Here is a 21,932-nt window from a genome sequence, read left to right as displayed (position 1 = left end):
AACACTATACAGAGTAATTTTACACTCATGATCATATGGGCTAGTCTAGGTCTCATTAGAAAGGCAACTGAGGACAATAACAACTCAATTACAAACTATATTTCTAAAACACATCTTTTGTGTATGAGCGAACTGAGGTAGGCCTATACTCCACATACCTAAATCATCAAATTCCAAGCAGGTCACATTCCAGATGTACAGCCATTTGTGCACGCTCTTCTGGACCACCTGTACACCTAGTCCCGTGGACGGGAAGGTACGACTCAGCAACTGTTCCCCAGCACCGTCTGTCTGCCTCTCTGTACGATTTTTCATCTCCTAGCTCCACTGCTTTCAACTTCTAGGCAATCTCAAGTGCACGCCAATATCCTTTTTAATCTTCACCTCTTTTCAAAATCTACCACTACTTTAGTCTCCTTACTAGCTTCTTTACAGAAAACAATGACATTGCTTTGGCAGATGCTCAGTAATAAAAATGCTTTATTATCTCAAGAATTATAAATGGTTAGCTTACCAAAAAAACCCATCCCAAAACTCATCACCCACAGACAGCCTAAAATAATTTACTAATGCTCAAATATGAAAGAACATTCCAGGATCTGGAAATTTCTTAGATCCAGAATCAAGTGATGGGTATTAGCAATGTCACTGAATATCACAGAATATATGAATGATGCCCCCTAAGGTTGCAATATGGGATTTCAGTGCTCAAGAAGAAAAGATATAAGAAAACAGAACGCCCGCTATTTACAAAAAATCTTAGATGGGCAAACACCAAAATAGAATTTATTTCATCATTCTGGCTAGTAGACACTGCCAAATGACAAGAGATCTGAAGGATTATTTTATTTCCTAAAAACCAATCGAGGCCTAGAGAACGACTCTTAGGTCACACTATTAAGTGGCAGAGAAGGCAGGGGGAAAAAACATAACAAGGAGGAATGAGAGGAACATAAGTAAAATAAAATATGCTGAAACTCTTACCCGTGACACGGAGATTTGTAACTGGCTGGTCAATTAAAAAGGTCAACTTAAAATAAATATCATAAAACCATTATGTACATAACTTAAACATTTCATGTTAACAGAAATATGTATTTCATATTACATAAATATGTATTTATTTACCAATCTTTTGACGGTGGACCAAAGCCTTTGCTTTAAAATTTGAATCCACTAACTTGAGTTTCCTCTTCTTTTTTTGGGTAAATCATAGCCTTAATACTTTAATATTTCCAGTTGTAATTTCTTAATCTTTGTTTCTCAAGCTTTTCACATTTTACATCTATATTAAGAATTTAAAAAACTCAAGAAGGATTTCACGAAATAATGCTCCTTCCTAGATGTAATGCAATCTGATATAATCTTTTTTTAATCGCTGCTTTCAACCTACTAAATTGACTTCATTACCCACAGACTGAAAAAACTGCTTTAAAAGTAAGTCAAGAACTCAGGGCGCCTGGGTGGCTCGGTCAGTGAAGTGGCCGACTGCTGGTTTCGGCTCAGGTCGGGATCTCCGGGTGCTGGGACTGAGCCCTGCGTTGCTCTCCTCGCTGAGAGTCTGCTTGAGGATTCTCTCCCTCCCTCTCCCTCTGCTCCTCTACCCCCCTGCGTACATACTTTCTCTCTCTCTAAAACAAATAAATCTTTAAAAGAAAAGGGTAAGAACTTAAAAGACACATCAAGCACTCTGAGTACAGCATCTTTCCCTTTCTTTTTTAAAGAATAATGTATCCCTAATATTTTACAGCTCTTTTTTCACATCTAATTCAGCAGTATTTTTAGTAATTACCCTTTATCTACTCTTTTCAAAACATTCAACTTAAGTTTTCACAGAAACGTCATCTCCTCCTGTTCTTCTCCTTAGTTTATATAATAACGATTTAAATCGTGTAACTGAAATAAGCAGCGCAACCTGACGGAACAGGCTTGGGAGCGCAAACAAGGAATGATCCTGTTGGCCATCCCAGTCTCCTGGTAGCCGCACACACGCACAGACAGACAGAAGAGGGCACTCAGCGCGCTGCAGGGCACCAGACGGTGGGTCTTAAGCAGGAACCCTGGAGGCAGCAGCTCAGGTCAGCAGTCCTGTAAGTGCTGGTCGGTTAAGGAAGCTACCAGACTAGAGAGCCGCTAGTATGAAGTGAAGTGCCTGGGGCTTCTGCTCTTTTCCTTAACCTCTGCCAACATACGTTACTACAGTCATGTACAGAGCTCATCTGGAACTCAGTCTAACTTTGGCATCCTTTAGTAAACGTATCATTATAGAATTCAACCCTGAATTTCTTTGTTGTAAAGTTTAATTTTCGCATAGCTTCACTAAAGTTTGACCATCGTACTACATGGACCTGTCGTGCCTATCTTATCATCCTGTTTCTTTACTTGTGTAACTGCCTTTTCTTTGTTCTAGTTTAAAGAGTTTTGCAAAGTCACTGATTTCATGCGTGAGCACATTCGACAAATATCCACTGGGTGCTGCTGGGCAGTGGGACAGGAACTGGGGACACACCACTGAGCCACAGAATGCTTACGACTGAAGAGAAAGCAATATTCAACAATCACCCAAGACACAACCATCCAGTATGAAAATTCCATGGAGTAAAAGAATAGGTGACTACACAGCTTGAACACAAGCCTCTAATGTGGCTTGACATCTTTGGCTAATGTTAGAGTTCTCCTACTTTAACAACTGCAATGTGACTTCTTCTCTGATTCCGTTTCTTAAATCCATGAAACACAGGCTTTTATTTTATTATGTTTTATTTGAAACCACATGCTGCTTTCATGATTCCCATCCATCCCTTTGAACTACTAGGTTTCATCTGTGATACTGGTGATTTGTGTCCTCTCTCTTACTCTCAGGTTTCATAAATTTGTGTGAAAATACAAGCGTAACAAGTATCCCAGAGTCTAAGTGAGATATAAAATTTAAAGACACATTCCTCCACTCAACTAATTAAAATGTTCTTCCGACTAACCGGACGTTACTAATATGTTTTAATAATATTAGCAGTATATTAGCAGTCATTCCATAAACATTTACTGACTGTCAACCTGTCTACAATATCTTTCCTCCCTGTATCAACTCATGAAAAGTCGACCTATCTAACCTATAGAGACAGGTTCAAAAGTTATGACCTCAGATCTTCCTTTATTCCCCTTGTCAGGTAACTATTTGTTTCTTTGAAATCCTATAGCAATGACATTCTCTCTCTCTTTTGTTTGAAATAGTTAGAAACTGGGGTGCCTGGGTGGCTCAGTCATTAAGCGTCTGCCTTTGGCTCAGGGCGTGATCCAGAGTCCTGGGATGGAGCCCCAGCATCGGGCTCCCACTGGGAGCCTGCTTCTTCCTCTCCCACTCCCCCTGCTTGTGTTCCCTCTCTCACTGGCTCTCTCTCTCTGTCAAATAAATAAAAATAAAATCTTAAAAAAAAAAAAAAAGAAATAGTTAGAAATTCATAAGAATTTGTAAAGGCTCCACCCAGTTTCCCCACTGGTTACATCTGACAATATGCTATCAAATCCAGGCAAATGACACTGGTACAAAGGGTATGTATAGTTCTACATCATTTTACTGTCACCCATGTAGGCAGAGCACATAACCACCACTGCAATCATAACCCACAACTATTTCATCACAAAGAATTCCCTCCTGCTACCCCACTATAGGCGTATCCATTCCTCCCCTTCTGGCTATTCAGAATCCCTGACAACCATTAATCTATCATCCATCTTTATGATTTTGTCATTTTGAGAATATTATACAAATGGAATCATGTAGTATACGACCATTTCAGGTTGGCATATTTTATTCAACATAATACCCTTAAGATCTAATCAAGGTGTCCAGTGTTATCAACAGTTCATTCCTGTTTACTGCTGAACAGAACATTCCATAGCATAGATGTACCATAATTTAACTGTTCGCCTAGAGAAAGACTTTTGGTTGTCTCCAGTTTGAAGTTATTACCAAAAAAGGTGCTACAAACATTCATATTTGGGATGTACACTGGATCACAAGCTCCACACTGGGAGAAAATACTTGCGAAGGACATGTCTGGTAAACGACTCTTGCCTTTAATATGTAAAGCATATTCCTGTATATATTTTTATGTGGGGAAATTTTTATTTCTCTGGGATAAATGCACAGAAGTGATATTGCTGGGTCACATGGTAAGTGTATATTTAGTTTTTAAAGAAATTTCCAAATATTTTCCAGAATGGGTGTACCATATTAGATTACCACAATGTATGAGAGATCCGGTTTCTCCAAATCGACACCAGCATTTGATATTATTATTACTTTTCACTGTAGCTGTTCTAGTAGGTGTGTAGTGACATCTCACAATGGTCTCGATCTGCATTTTCCCAATGGCTAGTAATATAGAACATATTTTCATATGCTTAATTTACCATTCACATATCCTCTTCAGTAACATGTCTTTTCATTGTTTTGGATTTTTCTAAAAATCCCCAAATCCCCCTTTTCTAATGGACTGTTTAGATTTTTAGGACTGAGTTTCACTCTTGGGGGGGGGCTTGAGTTCAGCCGACACATGTTACGTCAGTATCAGGTATATAACACAGTGATTCAACAAATTTATGTTATGCTGTGCTCACCACAAGTGTAGCTATCATCTGTTACCATCCAACACTATTATACCATTGATTATATTCCCTATGCTGTGTCTTTTATTCCTATGATATGTTCATTCCATAACAGGAAGCCTGTATCTCTCACTCCCCTTCACCCATTTTGCCCATCCCCCTACTCCCCCACTCTTCTGGCAACCATCAGTTTTTTCCTCTATTTATAGGTCCGATTCTGCTTTTTGTGTGTTTATTCTTTGTTTCTTAGATTCCACATGTAAGTGAAATCATATGGTATCTATCTTTCTCTGTCTGACTTATTTCACTTGGCCTAATACCTTCCATGTCTGTCCATGTTTTCACAAGTGGCAAGATCTCATCCTTTTCTTATGGCTGAGTAATATTTCACTGTGTGTATATATACCACATCTTCTTTATCCATTATCGATGGACATTTGGGATGCTTCCACACCTTGGTTATTATAAATAATGGCTGCAATAAACACAGGGATTCATGTATCTTTTTGAATTAGTGCTTTTGTTTTCTTTGGGTAAATACACAGTAATGGAATTACTAGATCATATGGTAATTATATTTTTAATTTTTGAAGAATCTCTGCACTCATTTCTGCAGTGGCTGCACCAATTTACATTCTCACCAGGAGTGTATGAAGATTCCTTTTTCTCCATAGGGCTGAGTTTTGAGAGCTCTCTATATATTGTAGTTAACAGCCCTTTATCAGACACATGCTTTGCAAATACATTCTCCCACCGTGGAGACTGCCTCTTCATCTTCTTAATGCATACAGCAAAATATTTTAATTTTGATAAAGTCTAATTTGTCAGTTTTTTTCTTTTGTAGACTGTGTTTCTGGTGTCACGTGTTTTGGTTTTTTTTTATTTTTTATTTTTAAGTCATCTCTACTCCCAACATGTGGTCTGAACTTACAACCCCAAGATCAAGAGTCGCGTGCTCTACTGGCTGAAGCAGCCAGTTGCCCCTCTGGTGTCATGTTTAAGAACTATTCACCAAGTCCTATGTCCTAAAGGTTTTCTTCTATATTTTTTCCTAGTGTGAAGATTAAAGGTGATTTTTTTGGTGTTTTTTTTTTTTTTAAATCATCTGTCAAAAAGATTTTCCTTCCTCTGTTTGCTCCAACTGTTTTTGTACCTCCGTCACAAATTAGTCGGTTATACCTGTATAGACCTATTTTTGGGTTTTGTATTCTGTTCCAATGATTCATGTGTCAATTTCTCCTCCAATATCCTCAGGCTTGATTCCTGCAACTATATAATAAGTCTTGAAATTAGAGAAACTGATTTTTTCCTACTTTCTTCTTTTTCAAAATTTTGCTAGCTAATTCTAATTCCTTTATTAGAATTCCCATATTAATTTTAGAATAATCTTGTTTATTAAAAATCATAGAGGGATTCTGATAGGAATTGCATTAAACCTGTATATCAGTTTGGGGAGAAGTGATCTTTCCTATGTTGAGTCTTATAACACAAATGGAGAGTCTCTGTATATTACTTGATTTCTCCCACCAGCATTTTGTAGTCTTTGGTATACAAGACCTAAATATGTTCTGTTGATTAAAAACTACATATTTCATTTCTTTAGCCATTCTTTTAGGGTAGGTCTACTGGAGACGAATGCTTTTTTTCCCTTCATCTAAGAATGTCTTGATTTCCCCTTCATTCCTGAAGGATATTTTTGATGAATACAGAAGTTGGTATTTTTAGCTCTTTCTCAATACTTGAAAATTGTTATGCCACTGCCTCTTGGCCTCCATGGTTTCTGAGGAGAAATCCACTATCACTGGAATTGTTTTTCTCCATAGGGAAAGGTGTCGTTTCTCTCTGTTCTCAGGATTTTTCCTTTGTCTTTAGTTTACCAACATTTTATTATTACTTCTTTGGGTTTATATTGTTTGGAACTTGTTCAGATTCTGGAATCTGTAGGTTTGTGTCTTTTTTTTTTTTTTTAAGATTTTATTTATTTATTTGACAGAGAGAGAGAGAGAGATGGTGAGAGGGGGAACACAAGCAGGGGGAGTGGGAGAGGAAGAAGCAGGCTCCCAGGAGAGCAGGGAGCCCGATGTGGGGCTCGATCCCAGGACCTGGGATCACGCCCTGAGCCGAAGGCAGACGCTTAATGACTAAGCCACCCAGGCGCCCCAGTTTATGTCTTCTGACAAGTCTGGGAAGTTTTCAGCCAGTCTTTCTGCAAGGACTTTTCACCAAGCCCCCTTCTCCTCTCCTCCTCTGTGGTCTTTCGTCATAGTCCCACAGGTCCCTGTGGCTCTGTTCACTTATTATTCTATTTTCTCCTTCTTTGTTCAGATTGGGTAATTTCTACTGTTCTATGTTCCAGTTCACTCTGTCCCCACTATTCTGCTGTGAGCCCCTCCAGTGAGTTTTTATTTCGGTCACTGTAGTTTTCAGCTCTAAAATTTCCATTTACTTCTTTATATTTTCTTTATCTTTACGGCGGCTTTCTGTTTCTAGGCTGAGACTTTATATTTTATTTTTCCTTTCCTTCCTTTTACTGTTTTGGTGAAGAAATTAATAGTGGAGTGCCTCAGGAATTAAGGAAATATGTGGAAAAGACACAGAAGCAAGTCTGAAAGGCCTCCCAATTGAACAAATTTTGCACATTAACAAAATAAATAAAAATAATAAACTGTAACCATTACTGGGGCGCCTGGGTGGCTCAGTTGGTTAAGTGTCTGACTTCGGCTCAGGTCCTGGGATCAAGCCCCATGTCACACTCCTCACTGAGCAGGGAGTCTGCTTCTCTTTCTGTTCCTCCCCCAACTTGTACTCACAGGCTCACACACACACACACACATGCACTCTCTCTCAAGTGAATAAATTAAAATCTTAAAAAAAATTGTAACCATTACTCATAGGAATTCATGCTGATATAAACAGGGAGAAGAGAAAGTTTTTCCTTATAGAATACCAAATAATAGGGGCGCCTGGGTGGCTCAGTCGTTAAGCGTCTGCCTTAGGCTCAGGGCATGATCCCGGCGTTCTGGGATCGAGCCCCACATCAGGCTCCTCTGCTGTGAGCCTGCTTCTTCCTCTCCCACTCCCCCTGCTTGTGTTCCCTCTCTCACTGGCTGTCTCTCTCTGTCAAATCAATAAATAAGATCTTAAAAAAAAAAAAAAGAATACCAAATAATAAATATAGAAAGAAGAGAAAATCAACATTCAGAGACCATCATCATCATCATCATCATCAAGTTCAGTCAAAATGCTCTAATGGGCAAAAATTTGATGATGAAAATGTACAGTTTCCCAACAAAATATTAAGCAATTACAAAGGGAAGACGCAACTTTACAGAGGAGAAGCCTGGTAAACAATCACCTTAATCAAGTGATCGGTTAACATCACTAGTCAAGGGACAAATCAAAATTGTGCACTACCAAAGAAGATGAAATGAGAACACAACATTCTGCTGTGATTCCTGCCACAGATGTAACTTAAGTCAAATCATGGGGAACTATCAGATAACACAAATTCAGGGACGCACGGGTGGCTCAGTCAGTTAAGCGTCTACCTTTGGCTCAGGTCATGATCCCAGGATCCTGCTTCAGTCGGGCTCCTGGTTCAGCAGGCAGCCTGCTTCTCCCTCTGCCTGCGCTCTCTCTCTCTGACAAATAAATAAAATCTTAAAAAAAAAACCCACACACAAATTCAAAGACATTCCACAAAATATATTCTTCCAAAGTGTCATAGCTTTGAAAATCAAGGAAAAACTAAGGAACTATGATTGAAGAATATTAAAGAGATAGGGTAAGGGTAATTACATGCTATGTAAGGTCCTGGATTAGATGCTTGTACTATGAAGGGCATTTTTGGGACAACTTGCCAAATTTGAATCAGGTGTATGGATTAGCTGATAGTAAAGTGATCCTGCTAATTTCCTGCATTTTATGTATGTACTGCGGCTGTGCAGCAGAATGTCCTTACTTATAGGCTTATTCACTAAAGTACTGGGAGTGTTTTAAAATCAAAATAAAACAATAGCAAAGAGAAAAAAGGAAAAAGGGGGCAGGGGAAGCTCAACAAACTACCAGTGTTTTATTACCAGTGTAGTGGAGCCCTGCCCTTCCCTTCCCTCAGAAGTCTCTGACTGCAGGGTGCATACTAACACTGACAACACCACAATTCCTACAGAAACACGAAATGCACAGGTTATCTACGGTCAGCATGCACTTGAAATAATTTAAACAGTATTCTGATGGACACCTTGAGATATGGAGGAGTCCACACCTTAAGGCTCTACGCTGCATGAATAAAAGTTCAGGTTTAAACTCACATGTGAGCACTGAACATTTCCACAGTTAGTAACATATCACATACCAAAAAAAGGCCTTGAAACCCATCACAACCCAAAATTCGATTAAATGCTTTATTTATTTATTTTTTAAAGATTTTATTTACTTGAGAGAAAGAGAGAGAGGAAAAATAGCACGAGCAGGGCACAGGGAGAGGGAGAGAAGGAGACTCCCCACTGAGCAGGGAGCCCGATGTGGGGCTCCATCCCAGGACCCTGCAATCACGAACTGAGCTGAAGGCAGATGCCTAACTGACTGAGCCACCCAGGTAAGTTTTGAGATAAGTATACACCCCTGAGCCATAACCTTGTCCATCACCTCCAAAACTTTCCTCCCCTCCTTTTTCTTCATCAAAAACTTTTGTGTGTGTGGCAAGAGCACTTAACCTAAGATCTAGGCTCTAAGCAAATTTTTAAGTATTACAGTATGGTTAACTATAGTTTTCTGAAAATTTAAAACTTGACCCCCACTCCACCAAAAACAAAAAACAAACAAAAACCCCCAGAAAACTGATGCCCTTCTGGTCACATAAGCACTAAAACAGCGATCCCAGGTAGTTGTGATTCAGAGCACTGGAAACAGCCAAGAATATTTGGTGCTGCCAAAAGCAGATGATGAAAGAATATGGTGGGCCAACAAGCTGATCAAACAAAAGCAAGGCCTAACTTTGTACACGGTACTTCTTCTCTTTGCTCTACTTCCTGTACTTCTACTAAAAATGTGCCTAGCAGATGCCCAACAGAGTCAGAATTCAATACACATTAGCTGCCCCAGCCCTCCTCACCTCCTTCCCTTCTACTCAGATGATGAGCAGCTACAAGTAATATAAAGGTAGGTAAGCGACTTTGTAATCTTCTCGAAATGTCATAATATCAATGTTTCATACCATCTTTGCAAACTCCAATTAGTTAGAATTTAACTAAAAAAATAATAAAATCTGTCAATGTATCTCACCTTTATTATAGAGTTCTAACATATTGACTGCCCAAAGTAGAAAGATACCAGGCAATCTAAGGTACATTTCTCATTTTGAATGGTACAGATTAAAATGCACATAAATTATATTTCTTTGCTGTAAGTTCTCCACACTACCAGAAATAAAACAGTTACCTGACATGAGCTACTAATAAAATGTATTTTTAGTATCTCTTCGCCTACATTCTATGCATTCCCACCCTCTTTTGGCCAGGCAGGTGATGCTGGTAAATCAGTGGAAGATTAGTGGGGAAAGGTGAGTCTCAGGGGCAAGTCAGGTTTTAAGGCAAACATACACCTGGTCTGGGCAAATTCAAGTACCCTGGGTACTTTACTAAAGAAGAAGGAATTTTCCTTATACTTTCATCATTACAGTTTCATTTAAGTTATTTATCCCCAAGCCAGTCAGACACTTGAAATGTATTAATTTTTGAATGATACTCCTTGCTGTAACATTGATTTCTTTCATTAAGATTTCTTAACTAAGTTTGAAAGGTCTGTCATAAAAATACTTTAGAAAAATAACCATTGCTTATTGATCAACTATAATAAGTAAAAACATGGAGACAAATGTTCAGTCACATGAAATATATCTTTTGACTTGCTCAAGTTTGTTTAGTTTAAGCATATGTTTAGAATATACAAATATTTTATAAACACCTTTTTTATAGAGGAGGTATAAGACCTATAACTTTAAATCACATTATAAAAAGAGCTAATATGATTCCTACAGTTAAAATCATCGCAGAGGAAGACACAGTTTCTCTGCATTATCTCAATATGTCCCTAAAATACTCAGATTTTTGGCTGGGTGAATTATGAGAGGAAATCATTCCACAATCAGTATCAGTTAACATGTGAGAGGTTGGATTTATGGTTAAGCTTTAATTCCAAAAATCAACAGGCTTCACAGCTTAGTAATGCGCCTTGAAGTCAGAGAGAACTGGGTTTTAAAGTCCACTTCCAGGGGCGCCTGGGTGGCTAAGCGTCTGCCTTCGGCTCAGGGCGTGATCCCAGAGTCCTGGGATCGAGCCCCACATCAGGCTCCTCTGCTGGAAGCCTGCTTCTTCCTCTCCCACTCCCCCTGCTTGTGTTCCCTCTCTCACTGGCTGTCTCTCTCTCTCTCTGTCAAATAAATTAATAAAATCTTTAAAAATAAAAAAATAAAAAAAAATAAAGTCCACTTCTAACATCCTAAGCTATAGCACTCACTTTGAAAGCCTCCGTTTCTTGTTCTGCAAAACAGGTCCAAAATATGCCCAAGGGTTCATCTCAGGCTTTAATAAAGTGTATCTAAAAGCTTTAACGGTACCTAGTAGCTAATTAATGGCTGTTACTACTGTTGTTAATAGATAAAATATTTTATGTAGCATATATAAATCCATTTTGTCTTCTCTGTTCCTACATTAACATTTTAAGTTACACAAAAGACCCATATGAAACGTCATTATGGTTTGTTTACTCTCTTAGGCATGTTAATTCTTATTTAAGGAACTTAAAACAAATTTTTAAAAGGCACTAGAGTAGGAATCAAAACATGTACCCTCTGATCAAATTCCGACCTCAGTTCTACACTGGCTAGCTGGACTTTCTTAAGCAAGTTACTTGATCTCTCTAATCTTCACTTAGGTCATCTGTAAAATGGTAAAATGTAGGTTGAATATTCTGATTACTACATTAATTCTGTAAAACTATTATTTACAAAGTACTATTAAACTACCACATAGGGATTATTGCTAATGTTATATTATCCAAGTAAAGAGAATACTTAATAATTATGTACCCTATTTGCATTAACTTCACAACTTTTTCCAAAAACAAAGAAACAAAAAAACCAAACCAAAACAACAACAAAAAAAACCCCACCCAACAGAACCCAATCTAAGTACTAGGGCCGATCAGAAACCATTTTCTGTTGCTGGCTAGGGCACAGGCATTCTAAGCATCACTCCACCACATCAATAAATATCAAACAAATTTCAGAGTTAATATCATATATATGTATATGATAAGTCACTTTTATAGTCATTCCACAAAATTAAAGGCAATCATCATAAACACCTGGATTTATCAGAGGCTACTAAATTAATAGCTTTTAGGAGCAGAAAATATTTACCAGGTATAGAAAGACTGCATTCTTTCTTTGAATTGATTCATTGAAAATTGAGAGTAGTTTGGTAATTAAAAAGGCAGGAAAGCTCTTCTTACTTTTCCAGTCTATGAATACAAAAAGAGAAAAAGGCAAGACTGAGTAAGCTGTATAAAATAACCTAACACTTTAAGGGGGAACAATTATACACAGTGGGGAACACTGAACTACCCATCAAGGTGTTTAGCTGCCTAAACATAAAGTGATTAGAGGCAGGCACCACTCTTGTGCTTGCTTCCTCACCTACAAAATAGGGATGCTAGCCCCTGCTCTTCCTTCAGAACATGGAGGTAAATTAGAAAATTCTTGGAACACGTATTACAAGCTGCTACTCTTTCATAAAGCTGAACAAAACAGCCTGCTTATTTTTTTTCTTTAAAGAGTATATGTCACTAATAGAAAAAAATCCCCAAATCCAGTATGTTACCTCCTTCCAAATTTACAAGGACCTACTTCAACTGGCTTTATATACACACCCCCACATCCTACATATACATATACATATATACACATACAAATGTTCATAGGTGACGGATCAATATATATTACTATCACTGTAAAAGATTCCGAAAAAAGGTACAGGATTACATTTTGTCTCTAGAAAACAAGAAATACACACAAGTATGGAAATTCACCATCACTGGTTGACCACCACATTCTTTGCCAGAAAGTCTTAGCATCCTGACCAGCAGAAAGTTCAAGCAGCCCTAACGAAGGAAGGAGTTGGTACATGCGCTGACTCTTATTTGCCATACACCTGTACTGTATAGCTATGTTTGAATTAGCATAACTAATTAGTACAACTAGTATAAATTTGTATAACTGAGTAGTATAACTTATCAATGAAAAGCATCTAAGTTTTACATAACTGTGCTCTGTAACTCTGTGCTCATGTAACTAGCCCATATATTTTTTTTTTATATATACACTCAGTGATGGTCCTAACCATTTATGAAACTCCGAAACAAGGCTTAAGTTCAAGGGTGTAAACAAAATCAAATATGTAAATAGTTCAAACTGCCTTCTTCTAAAGAAAGTTATTTTTGTGAGAGAAGGGGCTCACAGTAGCTCATAACACTTGAAAGTAGAGATCAACACAAAATTCTGCCATAATTCTGCAATGGTGGTCAAAAACGAAGACATTTTACTACATTATACAACTGGAAAGAAGCTAAATTCTTTCTTTCTTGAAAAAGAGTCTGACCTACATGTACCTTCAATTCCTTAAGAAAATTTTAAAATCATAAAGTTAGGATATTTAATTAAGGATATAAATTAGGATATTTAAAAGGATAGTCCTAAAACAAAAACAAAACACAATGAGACAAATAAATACACAAATATAAACTTTCGCATACCCACCAAAGCCCTCCAGAAACATGAACTATAATGAATAAGGAAAACCCACCCAACTCTTCCTCTTTAGACCAATATGATGGTTACAAACAACAAGCTCTTTCTGACTGTCCATTGACACATCTACAGACCTTTTATTCTTTTGAAATTTCCCCAACTTAAATTGGATGCAAATAAGCCAGGTGTGGTCCTTACAATAGTAATCCTACTAGCCCCTATTGAGTTTCCATAGAAACATGCACAGCTGGCAATAGCGAAGGGGTTGTAGTGCCCTCAGACTGGTTTAAAGTTTCAATACTCACTGAGTGAAATAACAATTACGGTATCTTAGTAAAGAACAACAACAAAAAAATAATCCTATCTTTGGGATCATCAAGCAAAATAATGCAAATTATTTTCATCTAGGCCAAAAGTGGCTTTCAGCCCAGCAGCAATAATCAATGGGTCTGTGAAAAGTTAAGAGATGCCAATTACCAAAAGGTAACTACTCTTTTACTAAAGAAATATAATTTAAGAGAATATTCTCTGTGGGTCACTTAATGTAATAGCCAACAACCAGAGAGAGAAAAACAATACAAAGTCTAATCTAAACAGTAGTAAATACCGTGTATCTTTTCCTTAAATAAATTCACTACGACTGTTCTTTGCTTTTATTAAACGTAAATGATTTCACAACAGTGATTCTCCTAGGGCAGTACCTGGATCAGCATCATCAGGACCATCTGGGAAATTATGAGAAATGTAAATTCTCAGGCCCCATCCCAGACCTACTGAATCAGAAACTTTGGGGGTTGGAGGCCCAGCAACTGCTTTTTGATTCACAAACCCTCCAGAAGATTCTGATGCATGATAGCTCAAGAACCAATGATTTACAGTGTCAAACCTCAGAGAAGACTGATACATGAAACTGAAAATGCAATGCTTTATCTCACTCCTTGGAACTAAGTGAGGCATAGTAATAAAATGTAAAGGAGAACTCACTGGCTCCTGAATTGAGCCAGTTGGCTAGGAACTCGCTGCCTAAAAAATATGCAGACATTAGCAGCGGTTCATCATGTCTATCCTTCCTACACATATCAAGCACAAGAAAAAAAAAAAGTGTAGTGTCTGTTCATGATCACTCAAGGAGAGGAGGGTCCTGGCATGTAAGATACTCCATCCACTACCATTCATAGCCCATTACCAATCACAACCCGTTTCTAATCAATGAGGTCTTCAGCCACACGGTAGCAAATCTTACCATTTGTTCCTTTATAATAAAAGAATAATAATTTTTCCAAGATACCTAACATGTTAGGTAGGGATAAGTCTCAAGTTTCTACTTGTAAGAACTTAAAAAAAAAAAAAGCATATAAGAATGCAGTTCCTTAGCCTCTAACACATTAGATACTTCACGTACTGCGAAATACACATTTCATTTTTCCTTTAGCTTCAGTACACCTATTTATAATTCCCTCCCTATTTAAGATAATGGGCAGCACTTCAAAGAAACACCATGCTAGTGACATTAACGTAACCAGAGATGAACAGAGAGAATATAATAGAGAAAAACCACTGGGTAAATCAAATATGAAATACGCTGGTAGAACTGATGAAATAAGGCCAAAGGAATAGCTTTCTGTAGCTCATAATTAAAAATAAATACAAAATAAACTTAAGTAGAAAACTGATACACAGGGTCCTCATTCTCTATTCATAGGGTCTGTCCTCGGTCCACGCTCATTATACCAGTGATTGCCAAAGTACTGTCTTTGTGCTACTAGTGGGCCAGAACTGATCCCAAAAGGCTAATTATTGATTTTTAAAAATTTTTTATTATTGAAGTTAGTTGACATACAATGCTATGTTTCAGTGTACAACACAGCGACTGACAATCCCATACATTACACAATGCTCACCATGACAAGTGTGGTTACCATCCACATAACATACAATGTTATTATGATATTATTGACTATATTCCCTGACCTGTACTTTTGATCCCCGTGATTTATTTATTTCATAACGGAAGTTTGTACCTCTTAATCCCTTTCACCTGTTTTGTCCATCTCCACATCTCCCTCCCCTCTGGCAACCACCAATTTGTTCTGTGTATTTATCAATTTGTTTCTGTTTTCTGTTTGCTCTTTTGTTTTGTTTCTAAGATTTCACAATAAGTGAGGGGCACCTGGGTGGCTCAGTCGTTAAGCGTCTGCCTTTGGCTCAGGGTGTGATCCCAGGGTCCTGGGATCGAACCCTGATTGGGCTCCCTGCTCTGCTGGAAGCCTGCTTCTTCCTCTCCCACTCCCACTGTTGGTGTTCCCTCTCTCGCTGGCTGTCTCTCTCTCTCTGTCAAATAAATAAATAAAATCTTTAAAAAAAATTTTTCAAAGTGAAATCATACGGTATTTGTCTTTCTCTGACTTATTTCACTCAGTGTAATATCATCCATGTTGTCACAAAGGGCAAGAATTCTTTTAATGGCTGAATAATATTCTCGTGTGTGTGTGTAATCATATCTCCTCTATCCATTCATATGGACAGATAAAGATGGGACACGGGTTACACGTTAATCCTGGCCATTGTAAATAATGCTGCAACAAACAAAGGGGTGCATATATCTTTTCTAATTAGTGTTTTCAGCTTCTCTGGGTAAATACCTAGTTGTGGAATTATTGAATCATACAGTATTTCTATTTTTAATTTTTTGAGGAACCTCTATACTGTTTTTCACAGGGGTTGCTAATTTCACTCATTTTGAGGTTTCACTTTGGACTACACCAACAGTACATGCTGGTTGCCATTCCAAGTTGCCCCATTTGGATAAAGGCAATGCTGTTTGGCAAACGACACCAGCTCAAGGGAAAGATCTGAATGATCAATCCCACCCCCGTAGCTACTGACTTGTTTAGGAACAGACCCTAACCCAGAGCATTACTCCATTCTAGCCAATGAAATCAAGGACAGAGCTCCTGGACCTTTCTGGGACAGTTATTCTCACTTTTAATAGAAAAAAAGCGGCTATGGGCGCCTGGGTGGTGCAGTCGGTAAGCATCTGCCTTTGGCTCAGGTCATGACCTTAGGATCCTAGGATCGAGTCCCACATCAGGCTCCCTGCTTGATGGGGAGCCTGCTTCTCCCTCTCCCTCTGCCTGCTGCTCCCCCTACTTGTGTTCACTCTCTCTGTCAAATAAATAAATAAAATCTTTAAAAAAGAAAGAGAGAAAGAAAGAAAGAAAGAAAGAAAGAAAGGAAGAAGGAAGGAAGGAAAGAAAGAAAGAAAGAAAAAAGGAAAAAAGAAAATAAGTGGCTAGAGAGAAAGACCTTCTACAACCCATTCACATTACACTGGTTATGACCACGCCAACTCGTTCCACAGAACGCCGTTAAAACAACATTTTATTACAATTTTGGCCCCTGAAGTAATGTTCATACTCCACAAAAATGATGGCAGGAATTTCTTCACCCCTAGATGAAAATCCTAATGCCATTAACGTAATGGCGGATGATTCTATAACCCTCTTTATTCAGCGCTCCCTCCAGACAGTAAAGCCAGCATTGCCAATAACTTTGAAACTGGAAAGTCAAGATAAACGTTCCAAACAATGAGGAATGGTTAACAATTATTAGAAAAAAGATCAATAAATAGGGAACATCTTAGCTAAATTAGATCAAGAACCTGTCTTGAATTACCGTTCAGTCCATACTGTCATTCCTCCTCATATAATAAATTGTTACAAAAGAGACTAAAAAGATAGAAAAAAGCATAATCTACCCGTAAGAAGTCTCACTAGCTCCTCCTCCCCAGTTTAGAAGCACCGAGAAGAGATAATTAAGGTAACACAAATATTTGTGAGTGCATTTTTTAACATGACTTGGAAAGAAAACAAGTCACGACAGTGTGACAGGAATGCCGGATCCAGGGGCAATTCTCCAGGGCAGCCAGGCTTCATTTTGCCCACCACAGAGGAAGAAACCCAAGCACCTACAGCAACGTCACTCAAATAATCTTCTACTATCTCACGCTGCTATTTGGGAGACAAATGAGGCTATTAAATTCTCTATTCTGGGGCGCCTGGCTGGCTCAGTCGGTAGAGCATGTGACTACTGATATCGGGGTTGTGTGTTCGAACCCCATGCTGGGCTATAGAGATTACTTAAAAATAAAATCTTAAAAAGAAATTCTCTATTTTAAACTTGAATATGCTACTAAACATTTTATTTTCACTTTAGAAAACTTCCTCAACAATACGCTGACATGCTATAAAAGAGAATGTTATGCTTAATTTGAAAGACAGAAGTACCTAGCACCTCCTCCCACCCTGAGAAAATAAAATCTTAAAAAAATGTACTGTACTGTACGTACTTAGAAACCATCAACTATCTAGATATCTTTTTTTTTTTTTTTTTTTAACTATCTAGACATTTTACCATACTGGCTGGGCCCCTTCTTACAAACACACTACTTGTTTGTACTAAAATAAGCTCAATACTAAGAGAAAAATTAGGTAGGCAGATGAAGAGTACAGGCCATTAAAGAAAATAAAAGTGGCAGTTCATCATAACATAGCACAGTGTGTAGTCTTACTACCACTGAACCTTTTTGAGCGTTTCCTTACCATTTAACAAAAACAGTTGAAGCACCACTGCCCTGTATCATTAGATTTAGAATCAAATCTAACATAAAAGGCAACCTTTATCTCTCCTGGCTTTTGCAAATAGCAAAGGATAAAAATCATAGGGTTTCAGAGCAGAGAGAAATGTTAGTAACAATCAATCTAATCCCTTCACTGTACAAACAAAGAAATTATGTGCAAGGCTGCATGATTTATTCCAGAACACTCTGTGAGTGATGGCACAGCTTAAATTCAGACCCATTTTCTGATTCTTAGTCCATATGAGTGCTCTTCACACTGGCCACCTCCCCATCAGAAATGCTTAAATTTTCCAACAATATTACAAAGGCACTTTTTGAAAAGTGATCAATGTCTATCTTTTTAAGTATACTGATTAATGGTAATTATTCTCCAAAGATGAACTTCATAATAAATGTTCATACATTCATTCATTCGTTCATTCAGGCACTCACATAATTTTAAGAGAATAAGTAAGGCCCTGTACTTTGCTCCACGGGACCAGAAATTACGCATGAATCTGACCTTGGAAAGCTTTAGTCTGGCAGACTGAAGAGCTGGAACAGACATAATTAACTCTATAATTAGAATAATAGCTACAAAAAGTTTGTACTTTTTGACAAAAGGGTACAAATATATGCATATTTCAACATAAAAGAAAAAATGTAGTTGTCCTGTGATTTTAAGGGTTTCTTATTTATGTAGAATAACTAAGGAATTAGATATTTATGAAATGAAGTTTATTGTAAAGGAAACAGACTAAACGCTTAAATTCTATAGCATAATCTGAGGTCTTGGATACTGCCTTTAAAGTTTCTTCCATGTGTAAGACACTATGATCATTTGTCATTCTCTCTTGTCTCCCTATGTAAAAAACTCGATTTATAATTCAACTAAGTTTAGCAAATATTTTAACGTTTTTATATTACAGGGGGGTCATGAAAAACTGCCCAAATGAGAACAGACCACGTGCCAGCAAATAAATCAAACATCTCCAACCAGATGTTCCTGAGTTCACTGGCGGAAAACAGAACAGAGTAAAAATGACAGCAACAACACTTGTGTCAGTAGAAGACGTGAATTTAAGTTACGGCAATCTAGTGTGACTTTCCTACCGTTATAAAATCAAAATCAATTTTCTATACAATGTAAGATCATTTTAAACCATCACATTAATATGCTCTCTCAGCACTTACAATACCAAGGAAACAATATACCAAGCTCCTCTGGGCCTCACAGCCTTCGCAATTTCTGTTCCTTCAGCCTCGGATGCTTCTGCTCAGGTGGCTACTTCCCACTATTCCAGGCTCTGATTGTCATCTCCTCAAAGAGGCCTTTCCTGACCGGTCAACCTAAAAAACATGCCCCTCCCCCCAAGTTACTACCATGTCACCCTATTTTCATGTCTTTATGTTCTTTTGATAATTTTAAAACTCATTTACTTGGCCCAGTAGAAGGCAAGCTTCCTGAGCACTGGAACCTCACTAATCTTGTTTACTACAGCAACCGTAGTGCAGAAGAGAACCTGACAGGTGCTCAAAAATATTTGTTAAATAAATGAATGGTGCCTAGAAAGTCTAATCAAGGATAACAACGTAAGTCCACAAAACTCCTTAAAAGAAACTACTTCAAAAATACATAAAAATTTGTGCTGAGAGAACTCATCTATTGATTTGGGCCCTCCTAACAAAATCCTACTGTAACTACTACTGATAGCATATCTGAATTTCAACAGTTAACAAAAATTCTGTCTAGCAAATACTTTTTTAAAGTCACAACCTAACAGAGAAAGAGTAGTTTCTGGTTGTGATGTCTTTGGCCAGTTGAAGAGTATCAAGTTCTATTTTATTTATTATGTGTAATGTTTCCCCTAGATTAGCATGGGTTCTCAGAAACAATAAATTTAGAACTGTCTTCTAAATAATGGATATGAAATCTGAGAACATTTTGAGTAGAAATTCCAGATTCAAATATAAATCAAGAGTGACATTTAGGATCTTGGTAAACAGGGGGTAAAGTCAGTTGATACCTAAATTAAAATATGCTCTGCAACCAATCAATAGATAGAAATCTTTCAAGAAATTCAGCCATCCCAAATCATATCCAAGAGACTAAATGTGCCTCCTAACTTTGTAAAATAAGACGAATCATGCTGAGAGTCCTGTAGGAATTCCAGCTTCTCTTGAAAAACTCTGAATTAAGAAGTCAATTTCTCTCTTTGCCATAGAGGAAAAAGGAAAATCGATGGACCAATTACCTGTCAATCAAGCATTTACTATGTACCAAGGTCTTAAAATGGGTGTGTAGAGTTTACAGATTTACCTAAGTTATCAGTATCTTTGCTTACCATTCCCTCTTGAATCTTGGTCTTTCCATCTGAATTCAATTTCCCTCTTTAAGTACATCACTTAAAAGTTCCTTTAGTGAAGGTATGATGGGAGTGAATTCAGTTTTTATTTGTTCAAAAACGTCAATTCATCTTTATTCTCGAATAAAAGTTTAGCTGGGTAAAAATTTTAAGGTTGATAGTTATTTTCTCTCAGCATTTTATAATTTCATTGTCTTCAGGGTTCCATTGCTGCTATTGAGTACTGTGAAATATGGCTCTTTTATGAGCAATGATCTATTCTTCCTGTCCCCTATTAAAGATACTCTCTTTATATTTGATTTCTGCAGTTTCACTGTAATATATCTAGGGACAGAATTTTTATCTATCCTGCTTAGGGTATCATTGTGCTTCTTAAAGCTGAGAATTCATGCCTTTCATCAATTCTAGAGAATTTTCAGCCAGTATGTAGTATTTGAATTGGTAATAGCTGAGAACTACTTCTGTTCTCTCTGAACTCCAAAATTAGATTCATTTTAAACCTTCTCATCCCATCTCCCAGATCTCTTACCTTCCCACTCCTGTCTTTCATCGGTAACTGCTAGTACTACATCTGGTTAATCCCTTGAGTCCTATCATTAATTCACTCTTCAGAAAGTTTGTACTCCATTATTAACTTGTCCACTGAGTTTCTAAATTTCAATGATTATCTTTTTTCTTTCTAGAAATTGTTTCTTTGCCAAATCTGCTTTGTCATTTTTACTTTTTTTCTTGCCCATGTTTTCAATCCCCTCTTTAATTATTAAAACATTTGTCAGTTAATTTGAATGATAATAAATCTGATTAATTCCAATAATCTGAGGTCCTTGGAGATGGGGAGAGTCTACCTCTATTGTTGGTTGTTTTGTTGCAACTCTGATGTTGGGCTTGTTCCTTCCTAGGTTCTATAATTTGGGGATACAGTCTCTGGAGGAGGAGTATAAGAAGCCTGGGTTGAAAGTACGTTCCTTCAAAAAGACATATATTTGTCTCTACCCCAAGATCACTTTTATTTCTTATTCCTGAGTTTCCCAGACCACACTGGTGGCACAAATTCAAACTGGGAATCTGTATTTTAAAAAGAGCCCTGGGGGGGCGCCTGGGTGGCACAGAGGTTAAGCGTCTGCCTTTGGCTCAGGGCGTGATCCCGGCGTTCTGGGATCGAGCCCCACATCAGGCTCCTCTGCTAGGAGCCTGCTTCTTCCTCTCCCACTCCCCCTGCTTGTGTTCCCTCTCTCGCTGGCTGTCTCTATCTCTGTCGAATAAATAAATAAAATATTTAAAAAAATAATAATAAAATAAAAAGAGCCCTGGTATGAATTCTCAGGAGGACATCTCCCTAGATCTAAAGTTAAAGACTTCATCGTTATACTTTGCCAGTGGGTGGACTTTTTCCTAGCCTATCCTTTTGCTATAGGTATAGGTATTCAAGAGTTACAACTTCATGAAGGGATCTCTGCTCCATTTCACCACCCTGAAAAGTCTAGTCTTCAGGCATTAAAACAGAAGGCTCTGGAACGTGGCTTAGGCATCTACT

At 37.7% G+C, this 21,932-nt stretch overlaps 1 protein-coding gene across 4 annotated transcripts in view; it reads right to left on the bottom strand.

Moving 5' to 3' along the window:
- POU2F1 (POU class 2 homeobox 1) overlaps positions 1 to 21,932 on the bottom strand; it is a 174,277-nt gene that overhangs the window by 84,879 nt on the left and 67,466 nt on the right. For 2 of the 4 annotated variants that reach the window (XM_048225450.2, XM_057315345.1), the window contains one exon: positions 12,029 to 12,129. The exons of the other annotated variants lie outside the window; for them this stretch is intronic. The gene's annotated coding sequence lies outside the window, so the exon portion shown is untranslated. The remainder of the gene's footprint in view (positions 1 to 12,028; positions 12,130 to 21,932) is intronic. 4 annotated transcript variants of the gene reach the window in all.

This window comes from Ursus arctos, unplaced genomic scaffold (genome assembly GCF_023065955.2).
Source record: "Ursus arctos isolate Adak ecotype North America unplaced genomic scaffold, UrsArc2.0 scaffold_2, whole genome shotgun sequence".
Lineage (NCBI taxonomy): Eukaryota > Metazoa > Chordata > Mammalia > Carnivora > Ursidae > Ursus > Ursus arctos.
This window is presented reverse-complemented; position numbering and strand designations above follow the sequence as displayed.